Here is a 14,780-nt window from a genome sequence, read left to right as displayed (position 1 = left end):
CCTTCAGATGACAAAGTAAACTAAATATATCTATTGGATACAGATATTAGGCTTGCCGCGATTGGTGTAGACGATGATACTGGTTTAAAGCTGCGACACCGCTTACACATCCCTTTCCGACTGTGACACCGTCCCCACCGTGTTTTTTTTTTTTTTTTTTTTTTTTTTTTTTTTAAGTATTTGTTTTTTTGACAAGTAAAAATAATAATTATAAATAATTTTGTTTAAAAGAGAGCATACACTATAGTTAAAAACTGAACGCAGCAACAATGCTTCGTGCCAAGAGAGTCACGTCACAGATCAGCATAACGTCATCTCTTCTCCCAGGGCTGCGACTCAAAGACGACACATTGGCCACATCATATCTATTTTAAGGAGCTGTGATATTTTAGCTGAAATTGCCATCAGTGACAATATAAATATATGCACTATGAGCAAATAATGTCTTTGCATGTAATGTGCCCAAATATGCACAGGGAAAGCAAAGAGTAGCATACCATCTTGTTCAAACAATTATCATCCGTCAAGTACCAACGCTGATGGCACACCTGCTGATAAAAAAAGCTATCTCCAGATGTGCCAGCAATAGAGAGAGAGAAAAAATGTGGACACAGAGGATCATTCTTCCATGTCAGTCACCCAAGTATAAGGGCAGAAATGCATTTTAAAACTTCTTGGATTCAATACTGGACAGAGAAATATGGATTTCAACACTGGAAAAAAAATTATTTGAAGAAGGAAACTGAGAAAACATGGCAATAGTTAGAAGTAGGGCTGTGACGGTCACCTTGACAACTGCCACTGGTGATAGTGCACGTAACATCACGCACTCTATAACAAGCATAATACAAAGTTTTGTATACAAGTGTAATAAAACGAATAATTTTATTTAGATTCTAAGTCTATGGTAATTCACAAATTACCTCAAACACCGAAAACAGCATTTCCTTTAGATTAGCAGGCTCATTGAGCGCAGGAAAATATAGTTTATGCATTCAGCAAATTAATTTTGTGTTGGGCAATGGACCTTGTTGAGAAACCAAATACTACATCGTTGATCTGGAGCCATCCCCAGTCACGTCACCCATCTGCATTTGTACAAGTTCCTGTGATCACAAATGCCTGGCTGGTCTGGTTTGGTGAGGCTTTCTCCAAACTGGCCAAATACTAACGAGACAGCAATAAATGAAAGATTAACAAGAAATGTGGCGACTATTCTTATTTCAAAGTGAGCACATGCAGATGAGGAGTTAATGTGCTTGCTTTCTTGGTGGCAGAGAAGTGAACTGTGTCCCCACCGCATCACAACAGGTTCAGTCTGTCTAAAGTCTCCACAGGACATTTGAACTTTGTGTCAGTAGCCTACCTTATAAATAGGACGTGGCAGATTTCTGTCAGGGATTTGTCATGTTGTGCCGCTCCGCATCCAGTGTAGTATCACTGATTATAAGGAGCATTTGCTTGCATTCTTATTTAGGCTACTTTCTTGTTTAACTGAATAATTTCTTTGATATTTATTTTAGTGTTTTGCAGGCTGCCTATTCACTGACAGAAGTGCTAAAATAAAAACGATGATGAGTTGATGAGTTGAATCAGGTGTGTTAGATGAGTGAGGGTGCTTTCACACTAGCACTTTTGGTGCGCACCCGGTTTCAATTGATGTCAGAGTTCGGTTCGTTTGGATGATGTGAACGCGGTCTTCCAAATTCGAGGGCGCACCCAAAAACCATACCCGAGTCCACTTAGAAAGGGTGGTCTAGGGTATGGTTCATGTGGATTCTGGTAAGGTTGGCTGCTGATGTGATCACAATCGTACCAAATTGCACCAAAGTGAACCACTATTAATGAAGTATTATTTGATGAAAATGCGTGTGTGTATTTCATTCACTTTCCTGACAAGCGTGACTGACGCACTGCAAGCAGAGAACTGTACATTTCATTTCTGTTCGCAGCGTTCTTTAGAGCATTTGTAGAACATTCGTAGGACAGACTCAAGTGCCGTTATATGCCGATGCTTTATAAACAAAACAAACCGTTCAAAAACTTAAATAGATAAAAGTAGAGAAAGTAATGTTATGCATTCACAATCAAACTCGGGTTCGGACCAGGCAAGCGAACCAAGTGTGAAAGCACCCTGAGATAGTGCTGGGCTGCTCCAGGACAGTTTTGAAAAACCATTTCAGAGACAATTTCTTAAATGTGACACATAATATATACTGTATATTAAATGCATGCACAGTTTTAAGACAACTTTAATCACCTTTTCTAACTTAATGACTTAATTGCATGCATTTAGTTTATTTCACGCTTTTATATAAAAAAGGATCTACAGGTTACAGTGTGATTGAAGAGCACGCGCTGTGATTACTACAAATAACCATAATCCAAAATTTAGTGTTTGTGATTCTGGCTTACAGGTTAGACTATAATTGTCAAAATACCACACAGCATGAGCTGTGAACTCTTTAGCACGAGCTTGACACTATTGGCTACACTTACAACACACTGCACATCAAATTAACGTTAAAGATAAAGATTTTGAATATGATTGGGGTGGTTCTCCATTACTCTATATAAAAAATGTGTGTGTATGTGTGTGTGTACTAACTTAACTATATTTTCGGGACAAATTTGTACCGAAAATATGGTTGAGCTAAATCTGACAAAATCTCCAAAAAAATCTCCCTTTGGGGATGTCCTCATTTGTAAAACTGCTATAAAAATAAAGTAAACCTTTTTTTTATTATTGTAAAATTGCAGAAAGTTTTCTAAGGGCTAGGTTTAGGTGTAGGGATGGTGTAGGGCGATAGAACATACAGTTTGTATAGTATAAAAACCATTACGCCTATGGGATGTCCCCACTTTTCATAAAAACAAACGTGCATGTGTGTGTGTGTGTGTGTGAGAAAGAGAGAGACTGTATGATCTTTAACATGCACTAACTTGGGTGGAGGTTTGATCTTCCTCCAGATCTGGCTTTTTGCACTCTTACGAAGAAAATTCTGAGGCAAGGCTTAATTGAAAAGTCATGTTCGCTCTCTCTCTCTCGCTCAACCACAAGCAGAGCCCATCACTTCTGCAAAAAACAGCCTCTTGCCTCTTTTCCTCTGTGACATCCAAAGTGCTAAAGGAAGTTTAGTGCCATTTGCAGAGGCAATGGTTTGCAGCTGCAAGGCTGTATAATCAAATCAACTCCTGATCCGTCTGACAAATATGAAAAGCAGAGTTGCATTTTCGAAAAGACAAATCCATCCACAACACAGCACACTGAAAGCAACCAGAAGCAAGATGTAAGTGTCCAACGTGTGTCAGCATTTATTTTTAAGTGTTTTCTCATGACATTCAGGGATTGCCCAGGTGAATTCATTAAAAAGCTTGAATCAATCCTCGCTTAAACAATACCAATGCAGGATCTCATTCTTATTTTGTATTTCTTGGCGAACTGATTTCATTGGCATCGTTTACTACAATAAGAAACAAAAAAATCATCCTTGTAAAAGTTAATAAAGTTACTGCTGCCTACCTGGCAAAGTTGAATGATTTTGCTGAAAGCAAAAGAAGGGCTACATTATCCAGCCAGGAAAACATTGACACAACTGTGCCTGCGTATTCCATGTTAAGAGAATTCCCAAATGCAATTTGCAAACCACACATAGTTTGACAACAGTCTGAAGTTGTTAACTTCCATCACGTGGGCACCAGTGTTTTAAACAAATGCAATTAAATAAATTTAAACCCCCTCAAAGCATCTTAGATTGAATAAGCAAGCAGAAGACAGCTGACGGTGCACATAAACAATCAACCTAAAAGCACTGTTATCTCTAAATGAAGTCACAACAACTGCAAATGGAACCAGTGAATGAAAAACAAATAGGCCTATACGACCTAACCTCTAAATGGATGTGCTTTTTTCTACTGTGACACATAACACATTTAAACAATCAAAAAACTCAAGAACAATAACAGTAATGACACAATGTCTTCATTAGGTCTTAGAAACAGACTGTGCTTTTCCCAGTGTACTCCAGAACTCTGTGGCCCACTGCCAGAGAATATCGTGAGTGATCAACACATCTGGGATCCTCATGTGAGTGCAAAGTAAATATGGTGGCAAGTCTGTCCATGGTCAGGAGCTCAAGTGTTTTTGTGTTTATACTTCGCAGTGAGTCATAGATATTCTTAACTCATAATTGTGACACATCCGTTCTCTATAAACTAAGAATACATGCCCTCCAAGCTTAAGATATACAGGGGTCATTTCATGAGGAATCAAATTTTCTTGAACTTTCCAGGAAGAGTTCAGTGAATTATGAAAACATACTAAATGAAACTAAACTGCACACGTCTTGTACTTCTGCAACATTAAAACATTAGACAAAATAACACATTTACAAATAAGCAACTCCTGTTTGGTATTCAGGCAAGTGACATAAGATGAAATCTGAAGGAAAAGCCTACTATTATTTCTAATCAGAATAAATAATAAGACGGGCAAGACGGTTAAACTTTGCACTGCTGCTGACTGTGTGTAGCACACTCTGTACTTTCTCATAAAAGATCACAACATTACTTTTAACAAGATTCCAGATAAATTTCAGTCCTACCATCGCTATATGTGGACATTTTAAATCACAGATTATTTTGCGAACACACCACAGCAGCTAAAACTATAGACCTGATATTAAATCCACAGGTTATGAGCAAATAAAAAAAATAAAAAAAGTGTTGTATCTTATTTCACATGCAAATGTGGTTTATTCGGAAGATCTAAAGCAAAGGCAGCTAAATAGCCTGTTTATGGTGCAAAAAAAAGGAAAAATCATGACATAAGGAGAAAAAAAATACAATTAAGATAACCTTTTTTTTGCACTTCATTTAGACACCATAAGCCATGAATGACTATTGATTGCTCAAACACTATTACACATCGAAGTCTGTGATTAGTAAACCACATACTGTATGTACATACATGGCATTTTAAAATCTTTTTACACATTTCTGAAAGGTTATGTAGGCAAAATCTTTCAAGAGAGAAACTGAAGACAAAGGCACACACACCAACCTATGGCCTTGATCATTTACAAGCAAAATGCAAAAACCAGGTGCTTGTTACACAATACAGACAGAGGAGCAGTTTCTCAATCTTCTCTCAACAGTGAGGGCCACGCCTCAGGAGCCCCAGCTGCTCCTCATCCCAGTGCCGGGGGGAAATTGAGGCCCCACACCGGTTCTCACTGCCTTAAACTACAGTGCTGGGTCTCTAACAATGATGTCAGCCCCTGCACTTATCCAACAGGGTCAGCCATGACTCAGAGAGAGTCTACAGGGAAGTTCTCCTTTCGGACAACACTGGGACTGTGTGAGAGAAACCTTAGAGGAACAAAAAAAAAAGGGAACAACCAAGATCCAAGAATAATTTCTCATGAAATGTTCTCATAAGCTGCAATCATTAGATTGTTGCCAATTTTCTGTAACGTCATTAAGCCTGTTATGTTTTTAGAACTTTGTAGGTACACTACATGTATAGATTTTACTCCACACAGCTTCTCAGACTAGGATGTTCAACAGTAATATTTAAAAGGTGAAAGGAACGCAAAGAAACTCAGTGCTGTTTGTAGCGTCTCCATATAATTAAACGATGACAGCCTTTGTGAAGGAAATATGATAATATAAAATATAAATATAATAAAATATACAATATTAATCAAGGGTAACACGAGAAGTACTGTTGATAACAAGAACAGAATCCAGTCTCATTGGGATGTCATGGTAGTTTCCCCCTGCTTAGGCCAGAGCACGACTACAGCTGCTATTATCTTGTTCAGAGAGCTGATCCTTATTCTGATTAATGAGCAGTTGCTTCAGAAGGCCCTGAGGGTTATGTCTGCTGAATGATGGGTACAGATGTTACTGTGCCAACCACGACACAAGGTCATTCCCCCATTATGCATACCTCAATGACAAGTGTGTGTGAACAAACATTTAAGCAACTAAACATTTTAATAAAAAAATAATAGCCAATACAAAATATTATAAAAACATAATAGTATATAAACAATACTAAAATAACACTGCACTCAATATTTAACTCAATATGCTGCATATATTAGGATATTTAAATAAGCATGCTTAGTCCTCCTATTTTCACTTTTAATTACCTATGCTATCATCTATGCTCCCTTTTAATCTGAATTTACTATAAATTTTTTATACTGTATATTGTACTACAGTGATGACTAAATTCACTTTTAACAATTTAAAACTACTGACATTACTTTTCTACCATCACAGTCTGGTTTTCTGGGTCTGTAATTCACAGGCCATTAAGAAGTGAACCAATTAATACAAATAATAGTTTGAACATGATTTGAAGCAGACAAGGAATGAGCTTTGAAAATGTATACATTACAACAGTCATCTGACTCAAGGACCACAGACGGAAAGTGAGGTTAACCATAAATTTACTAGATTAGACATCCTGTTCTGTAATCCACATCATGCTCCTTCCACTGCAAAATATAACAGCCTATCGAAAGACAGCTTTGTTATGAAACATAAGAGCTATGATCAGTCATGAGATAAAGCCCCCCATCACCTTGATGAAAACAGATACGGATGGACAACGTGACCCTTTTACTGTAGCTTGGAGAATGAAAAATGAAATTGGCCTTTCCCTATTCTGTAGAAAACATCTGCACTTAGTTCACCCAAAAATGTACATTTGCTGAAAATTTGCTCATCCTCAGGCCACTGAAGATGTAAATGAGTTTGGAGAAATTTAGCATTACATCATTTGTTCACCAATTGATTCTCTGCAATGAAAGGGTGCTGTCAGAATGAGAGACCAAACAGCTGATAAAAACACCACAAAGCAATCAACACAATACTAGTCCATCAATTAATGTATTGTGAAACAAAAAGCTGCAGGTTTTTAACATACAAATCCATTATTAAGATTGGTTAATTTCAAGCCATTGCTTCTGAGTCTATCAATTACTTGCTTAGAGATGCACCTTTTCAAAACTCAGGATCGGTGTCAGCTCTAATACTAGCATTTTCTGCCGGATCGGGTATCAGTCAGACGAGACCAATCCAAATCCGATATTGTGCGTATACTATTCTGTGTTATTGTTCAGCTCCACCAAAGGCACAAAAACATTATAAAGCACCAAAACGTTTTCGTGGACATATTTCAAGTGTTCTGAAGCTGTTCCATAGTTCAGTGTGAGGTACAGATTAATATAGAAGTCATTAAATTCAGTTCACATAAACTCTTCTTTCCACTGTGGCTGTCAATCATCCTCCATTCAGCAATCAAGCTGCAACAACTATGTTAACTGAAAAGTTCATTATCATTATTGATGTGCACAGCTTTTCAATTAACACCGGCTCTGTTTAGTAACAGCTGCTCTATGTGAAATCACGCACCTGCTGGAATTTACAGCCGATTAGATAACTGGCTGATGAGATTTGCATTAATCACCGGCCGATATATATCGGTGCACCCCTATATTTTAGCCTGGTTTAACCCTAATGGAGAGATGGATATGTAAAAAGCATGCTGAACATTTAATGTCTTTGGCGTATAAAACAGACCGACATCACTGGGCCAGTTCTCTCGGTTTATACTATACCACTCTCTAAGCCCTTCATTTTGTCACTCTCTCTGGTTAAAGATCTATGCCAATAGCTGCCAGCATTACGAAACCCATTCAACTCAGCTTTTAAAGGCCAAGCAGGAAATCATTAAAGCTCAAATTGCAAATTAAAGTTTCAAATTCAAACCAGGCACACCGTATATACAAGTAAAAAGACCTGATAGCAATATGCTCTTATTATTATTTTGCCACTTTTTTTATTTTATGCTTTTAACATATATTAGCAATTTCTCAACCAAATTGACTTGGCAGCCTGCAAAAATTAAATATGGAAACAAATAGTTTAGATTCAAGATTAGCTTGAATTTGTTTCTTACCCTGAGTAAATTTAATACAAGGTTTCATAATTCAAATGTAAGGGTAAGAGATTAATTCACTTGCATTTATAACTGTTTGGGTTTACAGTCATGCTCTTTGACAGGGCAGATCACAAATGTTTGTTGTCAGCCATATGCAGTACTAGCATTCACATTTTCTTATAAAATATATTGGTGATAAAGTAACTATTTCTAGGTATAAGGTAAAGTGTATCTTAGGTTCTGTAACTGGTCAACTGTTCATCGATTTCTATTTGTTAAATTCAAATACATACAGTCAGTACGATGTCATATAACTGCTTACCTATTTATATAAATTATGCAAATTAGGGCTGTCAAAAAAAACAACTCATTTTTAAAATTCTTCGAATTTAAATTAAATTTAAGGTGTGCATATTTATCACATTTTCTTGAGGGACATCTATCACCATTGCACTCACGTCTCACACAAGAGAGCCAAATGTTTAGAAAGCCATGTAAAATTAATGCAAGTTAAACATTTCAAAAACATGTCTCAAGACATTATGGCGGTTTTCACCATCCTACTGCATCTCAAGGTTTTAAATGAAGAAAGTACTTTTCTTTTTGTGATAAGTTTTTGGTGCTTTTTTTTATTAAACTATACATGTGTGATGCTGTTTTTTTTTTTGTTTCTGTTTAAGCAAATGTATTAATTATATAAAGATTTATAAAAGCTTTTTTTCCCCCTAACTGAAATTATGGCTTTTAAAGTCAAATATAATTCGAATAATTATGAATATCATAATTAAGTAAAATATTTGAATGAAGTTTTTCAGCCATTATGACAACCCTAATGCAAATTCTGTTTAAAATAATTTTAGATGGTCTACAGCATGTCATAACCATTTGCTGTAGAAACATAACCAATTCAGGCCAACTAAACGCATGAAAAAATTGTTTTTGGCAGAACTAAATGCAAAAGTGAACCACAAAGGTCATAAAGCTGCGTCACTGATGGGGCTATATTAGATCAATGCAAATGAGACCGGATCATAAAATAATCCAGTGCAGCGCAGCAAAGGCTCTTTTGTTGTGTTACTCATGTACACTAACTCTGTACACAGAACTGTGGCTCTTAAACTATAAAAACAACATTTGTAAATTGATGCAACTAAATTTAATCTAATTTCTACATTACTACTAATTGGCATGCAAAATAATGTACAATGTACACCCCCATGCCGAGTCCGTGACATCATACGACTTTAGCCATCAGGAGTCTCATTCAATTCTCTGCTTTTGTCAGCTGCATCTCCCCAGGAGCGCGCTTCATGACCGCGCCTCCAGCTGGGAAGCATGTAGTGTATCAAGTAACGGGAGCGACCCGTCCTTTAGCCACAATGAAGGATAAACAGACCACTGGTACGCTTTACATAGCGCTTCGAAACCTCGCCCTGTTCCTATCTCACGGATACACTTCAATAAAAAGTTTAATACTTTAGTCCACGGTCTATTTTGCACACTTTTCACGTGTGAGTCAAACATCATTCAATTGCAGGCGCACGGGAGCGCGCATCCTGTCCGCTGTTATACTCAAGAAACCTTGTAGTAAACTAAAGAAACCTTTACAAAATGAGAGCCGTTATGTTTAACTGCAACGCCAAGTAAAACTAAAATAGTAAATACTTAAAAACGATTCAATACTTTTCTTGGAGACAGTTAAACAAACTGACAAAGACAACCAACAGGTCTGAGGAGAAACAGCCTCATCTCATTAACACTACAAATTACTCAAGAGTATTTAGGCACAAACCTATTTATGTTGCGTTTGTTGTTTTGTTAATTGCTGTCAACAAGACAAAACTCACTTGGGGAATTACGCACAAGCAAAACGATGTTTAAAAGGCGTGACGTTAACATCCAACGAACAGTACGCAAGCAAGTTAACTAATTTAACAACTTACCCGAGAGGTACTCGTCACTGACGTTTAGGAGTTATCTCCAAACTGTAGTTCGTGAATACAAAAGCGTCAACAAAGATCATCTCCTCAAACATATCTTGACAAACGTATGAGTTGAGTGAACGCAGGGAAACCGTGCGCGCGTCCGTATGTTATTCACGCTCACCAGCGCGCGCCTCCAACTTGCATTTGTCTGGCTTCCGGGCGACGTGAGTGTAATCTTAAAGGAATAGTTGATCCATCCAAAATATAAAATAAAATAAAATCTATAAGTATTTGCTCACCGTCATGAAGTTTCAAACTTTATTACTTCCTTTGGATATCCAACAGTCACTCAGTTGAAACTGTCCATTGGAAACCATAATAGAAATAACAATTGTTCCCTTATCATCAGCCTTTCCATTATTCATTATTTTGAATGAATATACAAACTGCCAGATACATCATTGTGGTTTGCAACAAAATTCCCCACAATACAAATTCAGCAACAGCAATAAAAGCATCTTTGTATTCAGAGAGCTAAAGTTTGAAAGGACAATGATTGTTAGTTGGCGGAACATGAATTGAAAAAGCATGCCAGCGTAATAAATTTGAAACCGGGAAAACATGTGGTTACCATGTATGAGACAATAGACCCATGAAGAGACAATAGACCCATGAAGAACTGAGACACTTGAACTGTTCCAACATTGGTTAGTATGGTTACTTGTCATTCACCAGGACCTGGAAACCTCACAGTGCATTGGCTCCAAGAAACCTCTGCAGAAGCCAGAGCTATAAATACATTGGTATTGAAACTCTCCATCCAGTTTATAAGTTAAACACTTGTGTTGGATTAAATTCTTATAACAAATTCGTGCTCTGTGGGTGTCAGTTTTCTGCTCAACACCAGTCAAGTGTATGCTTTATGAGTGATTAAGATAAAATCTTACTTTAATAGTCAAGTTTACATATGAAGCATTTGATTTCACTAATAAAAGAACCACTTCAAATCTCATTGTGTGGAGACAAATGAGGAACAAAAATGTTTGTTGAACCGTCATTTCACATGCAGCAGAAGGGAAATTTGATTGCACATCCATTTGGTATTTTGATACATAGGAAACAGATGTGACCTTCGCCCTTTATGTCTTGATATTGCATTTCAAATCTCATGCAAAGCTTACAGAACTTTATACGAAAATGGTGCATATATTTCATATGCATATTGCATGTTCTGTTCTAAGCAGTGTTGTTTACTAAAACTATATAGAACTATAACTAATAAATATTGTTATTGGAAACTGAAAATTGAAATTAAAAAGTTGAAGAACTTCAACTTATATAATGTAAACAAAACTGAGAAATGTTGCCTTGGTGATTATCTAAACTCAGTTTAAGCCGTAACAATAAAACTAAAACCAAAACTGAAAATAAGATAATTTAAAGCTATATACAATAATAATAATAATAATAATAATAATAATAATAATAATAATAATAATAATAATAATAAAATCACTTAACAAAATTACTAAAACTAAAATGAAAAATATACAAATAAAAATATTAATAAATACTAATAGAATAATACTTAAAAACACTGACTGTAATGTTCTTGTGAGGTTTAGAAAACAAAGGTGTGTTGAAAGAGAACAAACAACAACCTTTTGTCGAAATCGAATCGAAACTTCAACCTTCTGAAATGAATAAATAAAAAGGATGTGTAAGGTCAGTTCTTGTTTTTCAGCCAAGAACTGATCAACAATGCTCTTTTGACTCGGGCTATTGTAATGCCACCAGTGTACCGATGTGGTCAAAGAGATGCTGTTCATTGGTTACAGCCAGAAGTGTCTCAAATCCTTAGTTTCTATAAAAAGACATAAGAATGTAATGTGCCGACTAAATGGCGTAAAAGCTTGAAAGAAAATTACCCAATTTAAGATTACAACAAGCAAATGTTATGAAGAGGAGGATGCTATCGAACAGGGTCAGCTGTATTAATTATACAGCGGACCATCTTTATGCTGGCCTTTGTGAATCTGAAGAGAATTTTCAACTCAGACACCAAACAATATGTTAATGTTGTTTGATTAAATAATTTATTGTTTAAGCACATCATATGCCATGTTTAAGTTTCAGTACATAAAGTGTAGTATAGGAAATAACTATAGAGCAACATCTTCGAAAAGAGCTTTAATTTTGTTTCATTTTTTCGTGGGTTTAATGTATTAAAACACTCTGTACAGCCCAAGCTCTGGAGGCCTTTTTTGTTGTTGTTGTTGTTGAAGCTGAGACAGAGAGCAAAGGATGGATGGTTCATGAGGGACAAGGAGGAACATATCTGAACAGAAAGGAATGAAGAGAGTGAAATGAGAGTGAAAACAGCAGAACTTATTACATGGGTTGATGTTGATGAGTCTCTGGGTTAGAGGAAAGACCATAAGCCATATTGTGAGCGACAGGAGGTCTATTTCGCCTACAACCATGAATCTCCATGCAGTACAGATTTATGGGAGCTAGGTGCTATTAGAGCAGACATAACTTGGAAGTGTGAAGGAAAAAGCTTAATAAAAATCCAAATGGAGCCAGGTTATGCCATACTACAGTATCAAGATAATGGGGAAAATGTGTTTTTTGAGAGCAAAAATCATGAATCATAGGTTCAAGTTGACTAGAGGAATATAAAGCTTGATGGATATTTCTTGCTGACTGGTTGGTAGTTTGAATGCACACTCATCTCCCACTTTATGATCCATTATAATTTCACACAAAAGCAGTTTTGGTGGTTTTGGTTCTCTTTTGAAGAGAAAATAAGATAAGAACCCTAGTTTGAACTAGATCTTAAATTAAAACTCTTTATTTCACAGCTCCAAACTAAGCTTAACATTCAGCTTGAAGAGTTTTCAAATAAGTTAACAGAACAACTGAGAAACACAGCAAAACTTGTATGAAATGATGTAAAATAGTCCTGACACAAAGTTTTACAACAGCCAATTTCCACGTGAACAAAACAATGCCTCAGATGATTAAAATAATTGAATTTGTAATGAAACATGTCACATGATCTTTGTAATAATACGAAATTGATCGAATTGTATCTGTAAATGTTTTATGGTCATGCTGAGCGGTGTCAGATGTCTTTAGCCCCTGCTGAGACAAAGCCTGTGTTTACCTCAAAGAAAGCAAAGGAAAAGAATACAAAGGCCTCAAATATGACTGCCATCCCCCACCCATTGAGTTAGACATCATAATAACATTATTGCTCAACTATAACATGCCCCTGGCTTTATTGTGTTTATGTCAAATGGTCTCATCCTGCTTCTACTTTCCTATGACTCAAGCCCATTGAGAGGATGAATACAAAAAGATCTCATCCTGTATGTGGCCTCCGGTTACTCTCACTAAATAATTTAAAGACATCCACCCACTCACTCATATAAACAGAAACATTACAGTAGGAGAGAGAGAAATGGGCCCAATAACAGAGCGAATGAGGGAGCGATGAGTTTGAAGATGTTGAAGGCATTGGTGATCTAATAACAGAACTAAAGCACATCAAACCAAACCTAAAGGTGATTTCAAATGTAAGTTCCACATTTAAACTATAAGCAATTATATTGCTTTTTCAGTCATATTTGGTAGAATGTTGAATGACAAATTAGATATTGTACAATATTTACTGTATATTAAGAACAAGAAATTTAGCCCATGTATACAAGTCACCCATAGACCACCCATTTTATTATCCAGAATTATACAACATTTCAATAATGAAAGAAGTTTTGAAAGATTCTCTACATCAGCTCTGTGATATAAGGTGGATTGGTGGGTTCTTGGTGGGTTCTAGTGGGTTTTCTAGTTTAGTAATGGGGCCAAACTCATAAATTGTTTGGCCAAACCTTTCTGTGGAGATGGGCTTGATTTCAAACATGCTTTTGATGAAAAGAGTCACCAGTCCACAGTGTGCTTTTTAATCTTTTTACTTTGTGAAGGCTACCAAGTAAATGTCTGGCAGAGGTAAACAGCATCTATCCTAAAGTAACCATCTATCCTGGTCACAAATACAATCACTTTACACTTTATCTAGGGCTTGGGACAAGAAACCGCACCATTATCCAACATTAAATGCATTGGCAGTGAATTGGCAGTGAATCTGAATCTCCCTGGACATGATGGGTAGGATACAAGGATTCATTTGCACGATTATCTAGATCTGGATTGAAGTACTGAAAGTTCCTCAATTCACAATAGCGTGTGGGTGATCTGAGATTGCTGTGAAAGGTTGGTTAGTTGGTGAGATCAAACATTTTAGTTAGACACTGACAATTAAAGGCTTTCTTTTGTGTGTCCGTCTAATTGGAATGAGCTCATGGCCACTCGCAGCCAGTTGAATGCTCAACTAAGGGTCAGGCTTGGAAAAGGCCACTGGCTCTGGTTCAGTCGACGGAAGGGTAATTCTTTAGCCTAACCTTTTCTTTCTGCAACCTGAGACACAAACAGTCATCAACTGACAATTTTGCCTGTGACTGTAATTGAACTTGGCTGGTGATTTATGCTCCTGACCTTTTGAAAGAACACAGAGAGGCATGAGAAGGAGGCAGTCGGACTGACAGAGAGAGAGCTGAAAGATTTACAATGAGCCAAAAATGCCAGTTCAGTTCAAAGTCTGTCCAGAATCTCCAGAAGGTTTCAAGCATTTGTACATCATATATGTTACAGGTTTAAGTGTTGGCAAACTAGGGGTAACATAAAAAGAGCTTTAGACCTAGTTTGCTAATTTAATTTCACGCTGTCACATCCTCTTTGTGCCTTACACCAGTTGATTATCATGGCTATCTAACAGTCCTTTGAGATCCATTCCCCATATCCTATGTGAAGCCGAAAGTTTTAAAACAGTTACA

Source organism: Carassius gibelio, chromosome A12 (assembly GCF_023724105.1).
Source record: "Carassius gibelio isolate Cgi1373 ecotype wild population from Czech Republic chromosome A12, carGib1.2-hapl.c, whole genome shotgun sequence".
Classification (NCBI taxonomy): domain Eukaryota; kingdom Metazoa; phylum Chordata; class Actinopteri; order Cypriniformes; family Cyprinidae; genus Carassius; species Carassius gibelio.
The sequence above is the reverse complement of the archived record's forward strand: the minus strand, read 5'-3'. Positions refer to the sequence as shown.